The sequence below is a fragment of the Balearica regulorum genome, chromosome 1, assembly GCF_011004875.1.
Source record: "Balearica regulorum gibbericeps isolate bBalReg1 chromosome 1, bBalReg1.pri, whole genome shotgun sequence".
Taxonomy (NCBI): domain Eukaryota; kingdom Metazoa; phylum Chordata; class Aves; order Gruiformes; family Gruidae; genus Balearica; species Balearica regulorum.
This window is the reverse complement of record NC_046184.1, coordinates 154,884,179-154,898,509: the sequence shown is the minus strand read 5'-3', so window position 1 is coordinate 154,898,509 and position 14,331 is coordinate 154,884,179. Positions and strand designations below refer to the sequence as shown.

Here is a 14,331-nt window from a genome sequence, read left to right as displayed (position 1 = left end):
CATCATCATGTGGTTATGCCCGTAGCTAAGAGGAAAACTATACAGTTAGCTTGGGGAAAGGATCTGTAGCTGCCTTGCTTCTTTTTCTTTTCCATTATTATGCCATATTAAAGAATTCGCACCCTTCAGGCTCTCTTCCCTTGGTGCACAGGGAAATGTGTATGCAAATATCTGTGAATGGAGATTAGACTGTACCCTGGAGTAGATGTTTGAGCCACGTACATCCTTGTGCTGCACAGAGGTGTCTAACGCTGCGGAACTCAGCTGATGGAGCAAGCAGGCTGTGTGTTGTTTATTTTAGGAGGTAATGGGCTATAGCAGCTAAAGGGGAAAATACTTGCTACATGGTGCATTCAAATGTAATCTTCTCTTTATTGTCGTTCTGAGCATTGAATAGTTCAGCTAAGCATATGGAATTTGCAATGAAATGCCACCCAAAATAAGTCTATAAATATTTTATGGTGCCTAGGCTGGTAAGGGGTAAAAAATCTTTAAAGCAGAACATGCTGCCTTGTCTGTGCCTCCTGGCCAACTGTCAGACAAATCGCAATGGGTGCAGCTGCAGCAGCGTCTATTCTTATGGCTGTGAAGTGCTCAGGTGCAGATTTAATCCAAAATAAAGTTGTCCCAGAGCAAGGTGTCACATACTGTAACACAACTCATGTGTGTTACTTGTTTCAGTCAAAGTATAGCAGCTCTTCGTGCTGGAAAATGATTTGACTAATAGTTTTAAAAGTCGCTTTGTACAAGTTAAATATGTACTAACTGACCATCACTGACCCCAGCTCTAAATATCAATCTATTTCTCAGGTTAGACCAACCTTGTGAAAGGTGATGTTTTGTTGGCTGACTGGTTGCCCTTCCTGGACTATTATCAGTGAGTGGGGAGAAGTGCAAGGACACTGAGTCCTAATTTTCCTTTCCTGGTCTCTCATATATGCAGTAATAGAGAAATAGGGCTTGAAAATCCACAGAGCTTCTTTAGTCTATCTCCCTGCTCCAAGGAAAAAAATCATCTCTTCCTATCTTTTCTCAGCCAATATTTGTCTAATTGTGCAGAGGCTGTGAATCTCAAAAGCAGGACTTTGGTTCACTGAACCAAACTGCAAATGTGGATGGATGTAACTGCATGTGGTGTTTTGGAAAAATGGGCCAAGGGAAACCAACGGGGCCACTAAGAGACCCCTGAGGGGAGCTCAGGGACTGAACTTTGGTCCTTGCCTTGCTCCCTGTCAGCGTGGTTAGGGCTACCTGAGATGTAGATCCAGATGAAAGGATTTGTGTTGGGTGAAGGTTTAACCAGACATTGATGTGTTATTGAAGTCTTCCTATGAGGAAAGCTTCACCTACTTACGCTAATGATCTTCCGATGGCTAACCTGAACCTTTTTGCTTGTAACTTAAGAGAGAAAAAAACAAACAAACAACTAGACTTTGTCTTGTTGGATAATAGATACCCCAGCAAGCTGGTGTGAAAAGGCTACAAAGGATGTAGATCTGAAGCTGTTAGCTTCTTGTTAGCACTTGTTAACAGCAGCAAGAAGGATGTAAGGTTAGCAGCAGGGCTAGTGCAGAAATGTGGTAGATAATGCTGGATTAGTTTTGAAACTGACGCTCTGACTCAGTGTTAGCATTTGTTGTGTAGGAGGTTCCTGTGTCAAGTTGTTCAGGTGGGCTTAGAGCTAGCAACCACAGCAGTTGCCATCAGCTGGGTGTCAGACTACGTGGGCATCTGTGACTGTCTCCATCCCTAGGTAAAACTCTCCCATAGGATAAGCGGTGTCTTGCCTCTTACTCTTACCCCCAGCCTCCCTTACGTAGGGAAGCTGAGCCCAGCTGCCTTGCCTTGCCTGTGACCCCATGCCAGCAGTGTGAGTTCTGCTTGGTTGCATTCATGCACCAGGTTCTGCGTAAGAATCTGAACCTACGAGTTTTGGGCATCTCCTGCAAAATCGGCACATCAGCTCATCAGCAGCAGTTCTGGAGAGGAGTCTCTTCTGCTGCTTAGTTAAGCATCTCTACATATTCAGAGAAAAGGGTTACTGCAGGTGCATGCTCTTTTTTGAGTAAACTCATTTCCTACCTGTTCTGTGAATGCTACATCTTAGAATATGAAGAACTATATTAATTTGGGAATTTTCTTTGCTTTTCCAGTCTCTTATGGTAGACAGTATTTGGACTGCTATGCCATTTGCATTTTTTAATTTGTGCTCTTTTGGATTATCAAGAATTTTCTTAGTTATTGTTTGAATATCTAATCTTTGTTGTTGTTTCCAGAATATGTTCACATAATTGAACTTGCACATATTAGTACTAAAGCAGATGCCACTAATATTATGGTTACATTTGTCTTCTTGTTTTCCATTCCAAGATACTTGTTTTTAACACTCAAAAATTTGCCTCCTGGACTTTTAATGTACTGTTACCTTACAGTCTTGGGATGAGGAGGAAAAGTGGGGAAATGAGTTTCAAGTAGGTCTTCCATAAAGAAATTTTGAAAAACAGAAGGTTGAAAGGAACTCTTGCATATTTTTTGGTCACTCCAGTAGTGCACAAAGGTGTACAAAGCCAGAAATGGGAGCAGGAGTAGGCAGGACAAATCCTCAGAAGAACTGTAATATTTAGTCCTGTTTCAATAAAGGAGCGTATTATAAAGTTTTGTCTCACAGGGCTCTAAATCCTATGGGGTGATGAACTGCCCTTAGTGCTAGGTAAGCTTTGTAGGAAATGATGATGATGATGTTCAGCAGCTTTCAGCATTGTTCCTCACAACACCTTTTACATAGTCTAGAGATAGCAAGGTAGGACACCTCATATTTCCTGATGTAATGCTTCTCTAATTTACCTACTACCATATTTACCATACGAGAAACCCTTCCCCTGCCCCCAACTCACCTGTTCTTTGCTTAATGACTGCTCTAGGTTTACACTTGAGCTCTGTTTTTAAGTATCTGACTGATCTCTTGCAGAATCTTGATCTGATTTCATTCTGTTATTTTAGAATAATAACTCTTTCTTCCATCATCCTCAGATCTCGAAACACCATGCTGGCCAGCTGTGGGCCAACTTCCTTTCTTAATGCATTATAATGTTACTTCTGTTGTCAGAAACAGAGCAGCATTGCATTCTCATCTAACTGTATTAAAAACATCTTTCAGTGAAGGTGTTACTGTGCTTTCAGAGTTATGTAGAGCCTCATGCAGGTGTAAGTTCATATGCTCTTAACCTGAGGAAATCCTATAAAGTCAATGTTAAGCCTCCTACTGATTTCAGCACTACCAGGATAAACTGATGTGCTGAAGAGTAATAAATGAAAATGCACAAACATATCCACAGTGTTTCTGTTTCTAATAACCTACTAATGAATGGTTTGCAGGCGTGTCTTATTCCAAAAGGTCATACAACGTAGTTAATTTACGCTCAGGGGGATAAATGATTATCAAAAAACTCACCGTTGTCTGTTTTTCTCAAAAGCAGTTTTGTTCCACTCTTGCAAGTATTTTCAATTAAATAAGTCTGCCTTCATGCAGATTAAAAATTGTGATAATGCTAGATGAACCTGGAATTGGCCTTTTCTCCAAGTACTATGCACCATTTACAGTAATGTCATACTGGTGTGAGTTCTACAATAGCTTCTTGACAAATACATTTGTCTTTTTCATGCCAAATCTATTAACAATACTTGTCCGTGCTATTTTTTTTATAACCAAGAATAATGTGTTTACACATAATCAAAGCTTTTCTCTATGTTAGCATCCTTTGTTCAAGACACCCTTGTTATCAAAGAGCCTTGAACTTGGTTCATGCATCCAGAAAGGACAGGTGAATGGAGATTAGGAAGACTTACAGAGCAAGTATCCTACCTGGGCTGGTAGTCACTTGTTTCCTAGCTCGATTCTCAAGCTTTTCACTTGGCACCTGCGAAACAGAAAGATGTACAAGAATAACAGTTCTTCCTCTCTTGAGGACACTGTTCCCTTTGGTAGTCTGGGTTTCTTTTGCACATTTTCTTTCTTCTTCAAAGGAAGCACAGTCCCTGCTATTGAGGGGTGTGTGTGCAGCTTTTCCACTGCCTTTACCTTCAAGTCAAGAACCTAGCGGGGCACTTTGCTTATCCTTCTTCCAGTAAGCGGGTCCCTCATATTGTTCTTTCTCTTTTCAGCCTTTTAAGTAATCTTGAATGGCTGCTTCAGGCCCCTTAGTATGAAGCATCAACACGTGGCTGCAGCACTACAGCATTGTAAGCATTGCTAACAGCAGTTTGCTGTGTGGTGCCTGCCTGTAGGGTCTCTGCCCGAATCTTGTGCTATAGTATGTAGGGCCAGACTGAGCAAACTTCAGAGGTTTTTGTGTGGCCTGAGGATTTCCAGGCTCTTGCCTGGTCAGGCTGTCTTTCCAGGTACTTTGGCAAGAGAAAGGTTCAGCTGTATACTGCTTAAAGGAAAGGTGCAAACACTGGGATCAAAGCGTCCGCTTTGGGAAGTTAATGAAAACCAGGAAGCATGACCAGAGAAGATAAGGACTACTGACAATGTATGAAGGAACAGGCAGAGAAGCTTGGGAGCCAGCAGTAGAAGGCTCAATAAGAGTCTAATGTGGACAAGTCTCTCTTGAGTTAGCATGAACTTATATGCTGTGTAACTAAACCAAATTTGATCTGTCAGGATAAGGTTATTGCAGCTTTGTCATTTGTGCTACATGGTCATTGTGCTGTTGATCTAGCGTTTGGACTCTAAAACCAGGAGTTCCTTTGCTGTAGTCTTCAGAGATCTGAGTTCAGCTTTGACTGCATCCCAGGGCATCTCTTGACACTCTGCAAGCTCTTGATTTTTCCCTTTTTTGAATCAGTGTCTCAAGGAAGGTAGGACCTGGGTAACAGAAACCCGTATATAGGTGAAATGGAGGCAAGGGAAAACCAGAAGACATTTATGGAGCTGTTTCTTCAGTTAGTTCTACCCGTGATAGAAACATACACTTGGGCTACCCTGATCTTTAACAACTTGAAGGTGATTCTTCAGCATACCTTGTTACAAGATTCTTTGAAAGAATAGGTTAGTTTATTCATCCAAAACCAAATTTTTAATAATGAGATCTAGATAATGATGAGCTGCATGAGTTGCCTTGGTAACCTGCTGCCTCAAAAGTCTTATGCATAGCTTTAAGACTTACGGTGGGGGGGAGTAGAAAAATAATCAGTATGCAGAGAAATGTCCATATTTGTCAAAGGGATAGAACTTGCAGAGAACTTTTTGTCTCATCATATTCCAGGAGAATTTTCTTTTTTTTTTCACCAAAGTGGACAATAAAAACTATGGTGATGCTGATCCAGCTCATGTGAAATAATGTGCTTTTTTTTTTCTTTCAGACAAACCCAAAATCTATCCCTAATTAGAGCAAACAATACAGCAAATGTGATCTCTTTTGGTTACCATATAAAGGCCAGATCAAGAATCAAGATCTAATATTTCTTTTCTGTAGATGAGGTACAGAAGGGAGTATCACTAGCTCTTCTGTATTTCCTCTCTCCTGTGAGGACCCCTGTGTGTTTAAAGCACAAGAATTGGTGGTTTACCAATGGCAAAAAATGCTATTTTTTGTAGAACATTACATCACTTAGTTTGTGATGACCAGCTGTGTGCTCTGATTTAGCAGCATTTCAGGGGCACTTTCCTTGGGAGACCTTGTATGCATGGTTTCCCAAAAAGCTTTTCTTTTATTGGTGATGAGTTATTAGGAAGATGGATAGAAACACAAGGGTTTTGTGGAGCTTTCTCTGTCTTCTAGAGAAGCCTAGCAATTCAAAAGGTTAGGAGGCTGACTTCAAAACAGGTATTTCTCCACTCTCTTTTCTGTAAATAATTATGTATTAAGGATCTGCTTTTGTGTTAGGTTGTGGAGTGTAGCCTTAAAAACTTTTTTAAAAGCTTTATTCCTCTCATAAGGTTGGCATATAAAGCATTGGCTGGAGCTAACAGCAGGCTAGAGTTTCTGAATAAATGAAACTATACACAAGAATGAAGGAATTTAATTAAGTCCAAGTTTCTGCTTTAAACTGGAGCTGTGCTTTAAATTAGAGTTGTGCAATTGCAGGAGTGTAAGTCTTGTTTCTTTTCTCAGCATTGCTTTCTCAGTGTTAGAAAATAAGGAAACAATGGAAAAAATTAAACTCTTCACTTAAATGAAAAATAGAGATAAGACAATAGGGGAAAATGTCTTTCTTAAATAATGCCGCGGAAATGAAATAAGATACGCCAGCTGACAACCACATTTCAGTGACTACACAAGTTGCGACCAATTCACTGTGGTGTGAATTTGCTATACTGTTTAATGTTTCTATGCAGCACCTGACTTTTCAGTAAAAATAGTCTGATTCTTTTGCTGCTCTTCAGGAAGAACTTGAATCAATCTACCTACTCAATTTTAAGTATTTATAAGTATCAGTTAAGGAAGGCTGGTATCGGTAAGATGCTAAGATCTGTGTGAGTGCAAGGAATCAGGCCTGATAAGTCTTCCTGATTCTAGTGTTGGGGCCTTTCTGCTGTGTATAAAACAAACAACCCCCCCCCCCCCCCAAACACCCTGCATAGGATATAAGTTGCTCATGTGTGTTGCAATGCAGTCACAAAATACTGCTGGGTCCTGGTGTCAAAAAAACCCATTGTATAAATCAAACTGTAATGAAAACACATACACAAAAGTGTCCTATTGCTTTTGTTCTTTTTTTCTCTGTTAGAAGAGAAAGATACTGTACAATAGTAGAAGCCAATTATAAAGATCTCTTATTTATTGACATCTTGCTCAAACAGCAGCAAAAGAGAATTGGTATAACTGCTCATATGTTACAATACCTCTCGTTTTATTAACGGATCTGTAGCTTCACTTCTGCAGAGAGGATAACAACTTTTGCGTCAGGAATTACTCATGTAATTTGATTGCTTGAGAGTCTTACCAGTCCCTCCAATTGCTCAGCTGTTATTCCATATTTAGCAATTACTTCCTAGCCCATGCCTGTTATTCTGCTCGTGGTTTTTCCGCCTGGCTTTTGTTGCCCTAGCTTTCAGCTGTCTGCCACTACAAGAGCTAAATAGAGTCACAGAATGGTTTGGGTTGGAAGGCACCTCAAAGATCATCTAGTTCCAACCCCCCTGCCATGGGCAGGGACACCCTCCACTAGACCAGGTTGCCCAAAGCCCCATCCAACCTGGCCTTGAACACTTCCAGGGAGGGGGCATCCACAGCTTCTCTGGGCAACCTGTGCCAGTGCCTCACCACCCTCACAGGGCTTCTGAACATGTGGCTGCTCCTGTCTGTCTATAGAGACCCTCACCCACTCAGTCTTCCTGGTCTGGTGGCCTGTAGCAGACCCCTGCTATAGTGTCCCCTGTCCCTGCCCTCCCTTTAATCCTGACCAATAAATAGGTCTATTATGCAACTGCAAAGAATATCTGTTTTCAGTGCTGGTTTAGCTATTTCCAAACAAGGAGTATGTACTAGTAGAATCTTCTTTATGAGCTAAATTTGTTTGTGGAGTAAAGTTGAATTCTACTCTTGCCTACGTTGGGTAGATACTTCACAAGTAAACTCCTTATTTTTATAGTAGTCCTCAGAGCAGATTTTTCATATCAATGTATTGGAATCAAGGTAACTACTTTGCTACATCGCTACATCAAAGCACAAATAAAAATATATAATTGATAAATGACACTACTAAATAGAACCATTGACAGAAACACAAGGAATAAAACTGTAGGGAAAACCAGTAACAATACAAACCAGAGATCCTGTTATGTTATCTGTTTCATTATCTTGTTGAATGCCATGTATTAAGATTCCTGAAGAAAACTAGGCTTGGTTGTGATGGCTCTTGGTTTTCATAGGCGTTTTCATAATTGTAACAGCAGCTAATAACTCTTCTGTGTTTAGTCGGTGCTAGATGCAAATGTACTTGTCTAATGATTCCTGTCAAGTTCAGCTATATGAGGAGATATATTTTCTCAAACTGATTTTACATTAATTTGGCATCTAAAAAATTTTTACTGTTTTAATTTATTTTACAAAAAAGTACTCTTTCATTTTAAAGGCCCATTTAATGTTGCAAATTGTCAGACGTAAATGTGAAACAGTACTCACTTTTCTTCAGGTGTTTTGTTAATTCTACTGCCAGCATGCACAGGTAAGGAAATAAAGACATGAAAACAAATTTTTTGAAGAACCTGATCTGACAAGGAAGGATGAGCATGACTGTACATAGTAATTTCTAAAACTAATATGATTTTAATTTGAAATATGAAAGTTAGCGCTGTGCACTTAAATTCAAATTTGTTAACCAGCTCATACGAATGAAGTTATATAGATACATAACTATATTGACTATGTCCTACACAAGCTGGTCTTTAATATTATTAATATTATTAATTATTATTCTGTAACTGGCTAAATGTGTCTACTGTAGTCATTAAAACTAACCATGCGATGGGTGTAGAACCTTCCTAATCTGAAGAAGCTAAAGGTGCTAAAACCCTTGTAAGATTTGTTAGCATTTTGCTGAATTGAACCTTTGTAAAAGTTCTCATGAGAAGCCAGTATAAGGCTTTACCTAGTCCTTGTGACGCAACAGAAATCAGAATGCATCTTCTGTAATGATGTCTCTCTGATTTAAGTTTGCCCTAACAGACTGTATTTAACAAAAAAACCCCCATGTTATTAGGTGTTAAAAAAGACAGCATTATGCGGTGATAGTAATCTTCAACGCTGTCATAAATACGTGTTTGCCATTAAAGACAGTCCCTTGTATATCTGTCTTGATTCATCTTGATGAAGAGAGGAGGGTGCAATCAATCAAAAAAAATACCATGTCATAGCAAGATATGTCAGGCCTAAAATAGCATCTCTGATAAAGATCTGCAAATACAAATAAAGATATCACCAATTGTTTTACTGGGCACGGACCGACTTGCAGTCCCTTCATTTTCTGCTTGCACAGCTTGCCTGATGTGACCTGATGATTGCTTATATTGGCATCAATTTATTTGCTGACAACCCATTTTGTCTGTTTGAATCACCCATTTTATCAAGCTAATTTTCTGTTGTTGCAATACTGTCTGCTGGTTTATTTATTTTTTTTTTTAAAAAAGGCTGCTCAAATTATTGATGCTTTTCATCCAGGATGTTTTGCAAGTCTCAAGGTATATTTGCTTTTTTTTTTACAGACTAAACTCGTGAGAGACTCAGCAAGTCAAAATTCCATTTGTCCAGAGCTGCACCTCTGCTGGGAGAATATAAAGGTACCCATGGGTGCATTTTAAATGAATTATATCTAGGGATTGGAATCTTTATATAAAATCAAAGCTGTCATTCCTCTCATTTGGTCTAAATTAACGAATAACTGAAATTGAAGCCAAAGTCATGTTGTATGACCTTTTGTTTTCATTCAGAGCAGTCTGATTGACAGCCCATGTGGCAGATGTGGCTGGATATAAAACGCTTTTTGAGATGTGGTCTTGCTCGGAAGGTAGAGATAAAGAAAAATGATTCCTTGCACTGCACGAAGCCCAAAGCTGTCAAACCGTCCTCGTGTGACTGTGTAGGTCTTGGCACTAAGGTCTGTGAAGTGCCTCCCGTGTCTGTGGGTCTCTGGCCCTGGGAAATGCCGGGTCTGGAGAGGAGGAGCCCATGAGCGTTCCCCAAAGGTGACATCTGACCCTTAGTTTTTGCAATTTAGTTGCTCTGTGGGTTGGCTCTGTGACTTGAAAGAAGTGTTGCAGTCTAATAGGTAACTAAAATGTGGCTTTTATTCTAGCAGTCTTACACTTTTTTTAGGACTTGCATAAGGAATCCGGGTGGTAGCAGAGAAGGAGTGAGAAGTAAGCGTTCACAAAAGATAATATGAAGGCCGCAAATCTAAGGATGAAAGAGCTAGAGAGAGCGTCAAAGCTAGTGCGACTATGCAAACTGAAGTTGGACCTTAGTTCATGTGATAGCAACTTTAATGTTTACCAAGAACTTTTTGCACCGATTTCCATACTGCCGAAATGGGGGACTGCTTTGGACCTGTAAGGAAATTACTGTACAATGTTCAGTTGCATTTTCCTTGTTTAGCTTTCATAATAATACTTAGGAGTGAAGTAATTCTTATCTTTGATTTGCTCAGGAATTCAATTTGTGCAATTGCTGAGACCAGGGGAGCAAAAGGGAAGCGAGGGTGGTATTTCAGTGTCCTTTCTGAACTTTCATGTAGGTATAGGTTAGGCTGCTAGTGATGCTTATATTTGGTTATTGTTGAGGTGGATTTTATTTTGTTTGCAGATTCATAGTTTTGGGATTATTTAAAGGTTAAGTATTCATATGGAAACTGTATTACTACTGTGCTATTCCTTGTTTTCCAAAGTGTGTCCATGGGACACATGCCCATGGGGATGATGCTGAGTATCTTCACATATTCATGCCCCATTTTTGGCCATGAGTTCACGGACTGCGTATGCACAGATAGCTCCCATCTGGTCCCTACTTGAAGTCATTTAGATGTAAACAGATAACTGCATTGGGGTCTCAAGATTCAAATTCTTTACTAAGAGGATGAAGGGGATGACAGATATTAGACCAGTTGTTAATGTTTAATTTTGCTTAGATGCCTTTGCAGTGTACTAATGGTAAGAGTTCCAGCAAAGGTCACTATAAATTGAGTGTGTGCTCGGACGAAATAAGCTCTCACATTAGGCAGAATGTAATTGTTGTTTTAACTCCCCTTTTAGAGCTCCTTATTTGACAAAGAGAAAACTAAATATATTAAGAGAATTAATATTGCAAATTGCCTAGAAGCATAGAACCATCACAAATTTTGCTAGAAGAGCAATCACCTAGCTATTTGTACTACTGTAAGAGTTGTCCATAAGCAAAAAAGACATGATTTCCTAGTAGTGTGTGCAGATGATATGAGTTCATTGTTTTCTTCTTTAGTACCCCCCATCTGCCCTGTCTCCCCTATGCCTTCCCCCCTCCCCCCCCCCCAAAGATGGCCTCTCAGTGGAAACAACTATTGTAGGATCATTACTGAGTGTAGAGTACTTGTATCTCCTGGGATTTGGGATAACTTCTTTTAGTTGAGAACAAATCAAAGCTAAGTTATGGGAAATGGTAACAGAAACCCCTTTGCCTGTTCTGCACAATTAGTGCTGCTGTCGCTGCGCTGGAGCACAATGGAATTCACCTTATAGCACTTTCATAGCTCGTGTGCTCTTGTTGGAGAGCGTAGTCAGGAACTGAAACAACATTTAATTGAAAATACTTTTCTCCATCTCCCCTCTGCTCCACATCTCCTTGATATAATCCAAAGAAATCCTAGACAAAAATGCTGGTTTCAGCTCTACTGAGGAAAGAAATTGACGCCCTTGGTTGCTAGTCCATGCAGAGATGTTTTTGTGATACATCTCCGATCACAAACCTTAGTGTATTACAGCAATGTGGCAGTAACTTGAAGCTCCTACTGTCTCACAGATGTGTTTTACGCTTAGCCTAAGGCAAACAACAGCATTTAACCTTTGAGCCTAAGCGCAGTGTGGTCTGAAACGGTGGTGATGTTATTAGGTAGGTAGAAGGAGGTGTCCTGCTACGTTACAACATTCAGAGGTGTGTTCAGTCCTAAGGTATCACTGGTCTCCATTCTCCTTTTCTGGGTTTCGTGTGGTCAGATCCTCTGTGTTTTATGGGACTTGTCCAAGAGTGCCTGAGAGAAAATCAACTGCTTTTCTTAAAACCCATTTAGGTCAAGCCCTGGTGCAACCTAGTTCAAAGATAAGGATGTTTCCACTGTGAGTAAGCACAGTTGTGAAACAGTTGCCAACTTGTGAAGATAAAGACTCAGTCGATGAGGCAGTTTCAACTCCCACTCATACTATTGCCCTGGATGATTGCCTAGTCTCCTTGCTATGATCCAAATCTGTGTTTGGGGATGCCCTGATTTGCATAGTATTGATGTGCTAGACTTTGTAGCTTTAAAGCCTCTATTGCTTGCTGCAGCAGAGACCCTGCTTTTGTTCTGACGTATTATTTTGTTTTGGGTTTAGTTTTATACTAATGGAGGAGACATACTATCTCCAGTTAGTAATTAAGAGTGCGCTGCGAGCCCCCGTTGTTGGTGGGGAGGTTGTGGAAGCAGAAGCTGCCGGAGCATCCCTCCCTGTCATCCGATGGGCTCAGCCATCGCTGCATCCTTTCCGGGGACAAGGCACCATCCCTGTCCATTACCGGCCACCAGCCAGTTTGCTGGCAGGTTCCTGGGGAGGCATGGTGGCGGGGGAGAGGGTCTCCACTCCCTCCAGGCCACGTGCTCCGGTGGGAAAGCTTCTTAAATTGAGCATGTGTGTGCTCCCGTGCTAGTCACAGTCTGATCTTTGATTTGCATATGTGTGTTTGCATGGGGCAAAAATGCGAGAACGCTGGAGAAGTCCTGAATTTTTGGGGTGGGAGTAGTGCTGTTTATTTTTCTGGTTCTTCAAAAATGTTCAAATGCATTAGTTGGAATTTATAGACAAAATATCTCCTGGTTTTAAATCCAGGTAGTAGCTAATTTCTATAATTAAGCTGAGACCACTACAAATTAAATACTGTGAAGGTCCCGGTGAAAGATTGTAAATACAGAGTTAAAAATGATGATGTTAAACCAGTAGCTTAACAGTAGGAAGCAGAAATCAATATACATTAAAATATTATGCTATATGTACCAGGCAGCTATTCACCATATACTGGGAGGTGAGCAGCATTGCTTGGCTAACATGTTACCATGTTGCAGAGTTGCTATGGCAATATCAAACCAATGAATAAACCACATCACAGAGACAGGGAGGTGAGTAAGTGTGAAATTGATTCAGTGGAACACAGGAATATGGGGGAGCCGAATTGGTCAAGATAAAATTTCTGGTAGGAAACTATTTCTTTTCACACTTCCAATATTTTATTATAATGATTTTTTAAAAAATTGAAATCTTATAGGTATTTTTATCCATCATAAACTCTTATGTATTTTTCATCTGATGCTACATGTGTGTTTCAACATGCATAAGGCATTTAAGACATGTATCCATCCGTAATGAATATAGCGAAATATAAAAAAGTACATAATGTTTTTTAAAGAAATAAAAATAATTGGTGGTCATGTAAAATCCAGGTAAGGTAAATTAACTTGAGTATGAGTTCTTTTATCAGCTGGAAGCTAATATTGTAGAAGTTGTATTTGAAAGCATGTTTTCAAATACATCAGGTTTAAACTTGTTCTTTATTTCTAAATGTGCAGTATACAGATATAATTTTGGATAGCACATTGATATAACAAAAGACAGATATCTGTGCTTATAAATGGATTGTACAAATATCGATCATGCTTCATTGCCCTATTTTGTGATTTATGCGACCAGCAGTATTTGGAATGTCTTAGGGAGAAAAGCTTCTTTCCTTCTTTCTTTCCAATAATTTTAAAACATTCTGTGAAAAGAACAATTATACTAAAATGTGCTATCATCAGTATATTTCTGTTACCTAGGGAAAATAAAATACCTATCAGACATGTTTTTAATTAGGATTTCTCTTTTACTAATTCATCTCAGTTCAGTTGGATGATCAAATAGTGATAAAGGTTGTAGTTCTGGGAAAGGTTCTGTTCCAGAGGACTAAAAGGTTAGTTTCTTACATGTGAGTTATAAATGCTACAAATTTATATTTGTTTGTGTAAGACATAAAGAAATCTATTTTTAGAACATTTTTTTTAGGCTGTCTGCTAGTTTTGGGCAGGAAGCATGCTTCTCTGAGGTTCAGTGCTTGTAGTTTGTATGCTATTAATTTGATCTAAATTTGCTGTTTATTTACAGCTTAAAAAAATAAAAATCTGATGTTTTACTGTTCTGTTTCATCTCTCTCTCCCCCGTGAGTGTATTTGTATGTCCAAGCCCTTTTTATTTTATTTGTTCATGAAGAAAAATATTTATGATAACAATGCTAAATTAAACAGCATTAAGTTAAATTTTATTTTATTTTCTAAGATGCCAGAGTGGTCTTATCAAGTACGGGCAATAAAATGAAGAATGTAGTTTGTCTGAAGTACTAGTGTGTCACATAAAAGCCACTGTGCTACTGCTTTGGTTTCTTTAGTTCAAAGCAGAACTGAATAGCTCTATTTATTTACAGGACAGAAACCAATATTTGTTTGCATTTACTCTTTGGCTTAGATTTTAGAGAACAACGTTTGCCAAATTATTGCCAAAGAAGTTGCTGACCGATGCTTTTTATGTTGGGATGGAACAATAAGGTGGACAAACACAGAGCGAGTGTTGGTTGAACACTG

General features: G+C 39.4%; 1 protein-coding gene across 2 annotated transcripts in view; it reads left to right on the top strand.

Annotated features, from left to right (window-relative positions):
* MYO16 (myosin XVI) overlaps positions 1-14,331 on the top strand; it is a 406,643-nt gene that overhangs the window by 19,588 nt on the left and 372,724 nt on the right. Inside the window, exon 2 of one of the 2 annotated variants that reach the window (XM_075740347.1) lies at positions 9,209-9,283. The exons of the other annotated variant lie outside the window; for it this stretch is intronic. The gene's annotated coding sequence lies outside the window, so the exon portion shown is untranslated. The remainder of the gene's footprint in view (positions 1-9,208; positions 9,284-14,331) is intronic. 2 annotated transcript variants of the gene reach the window in all.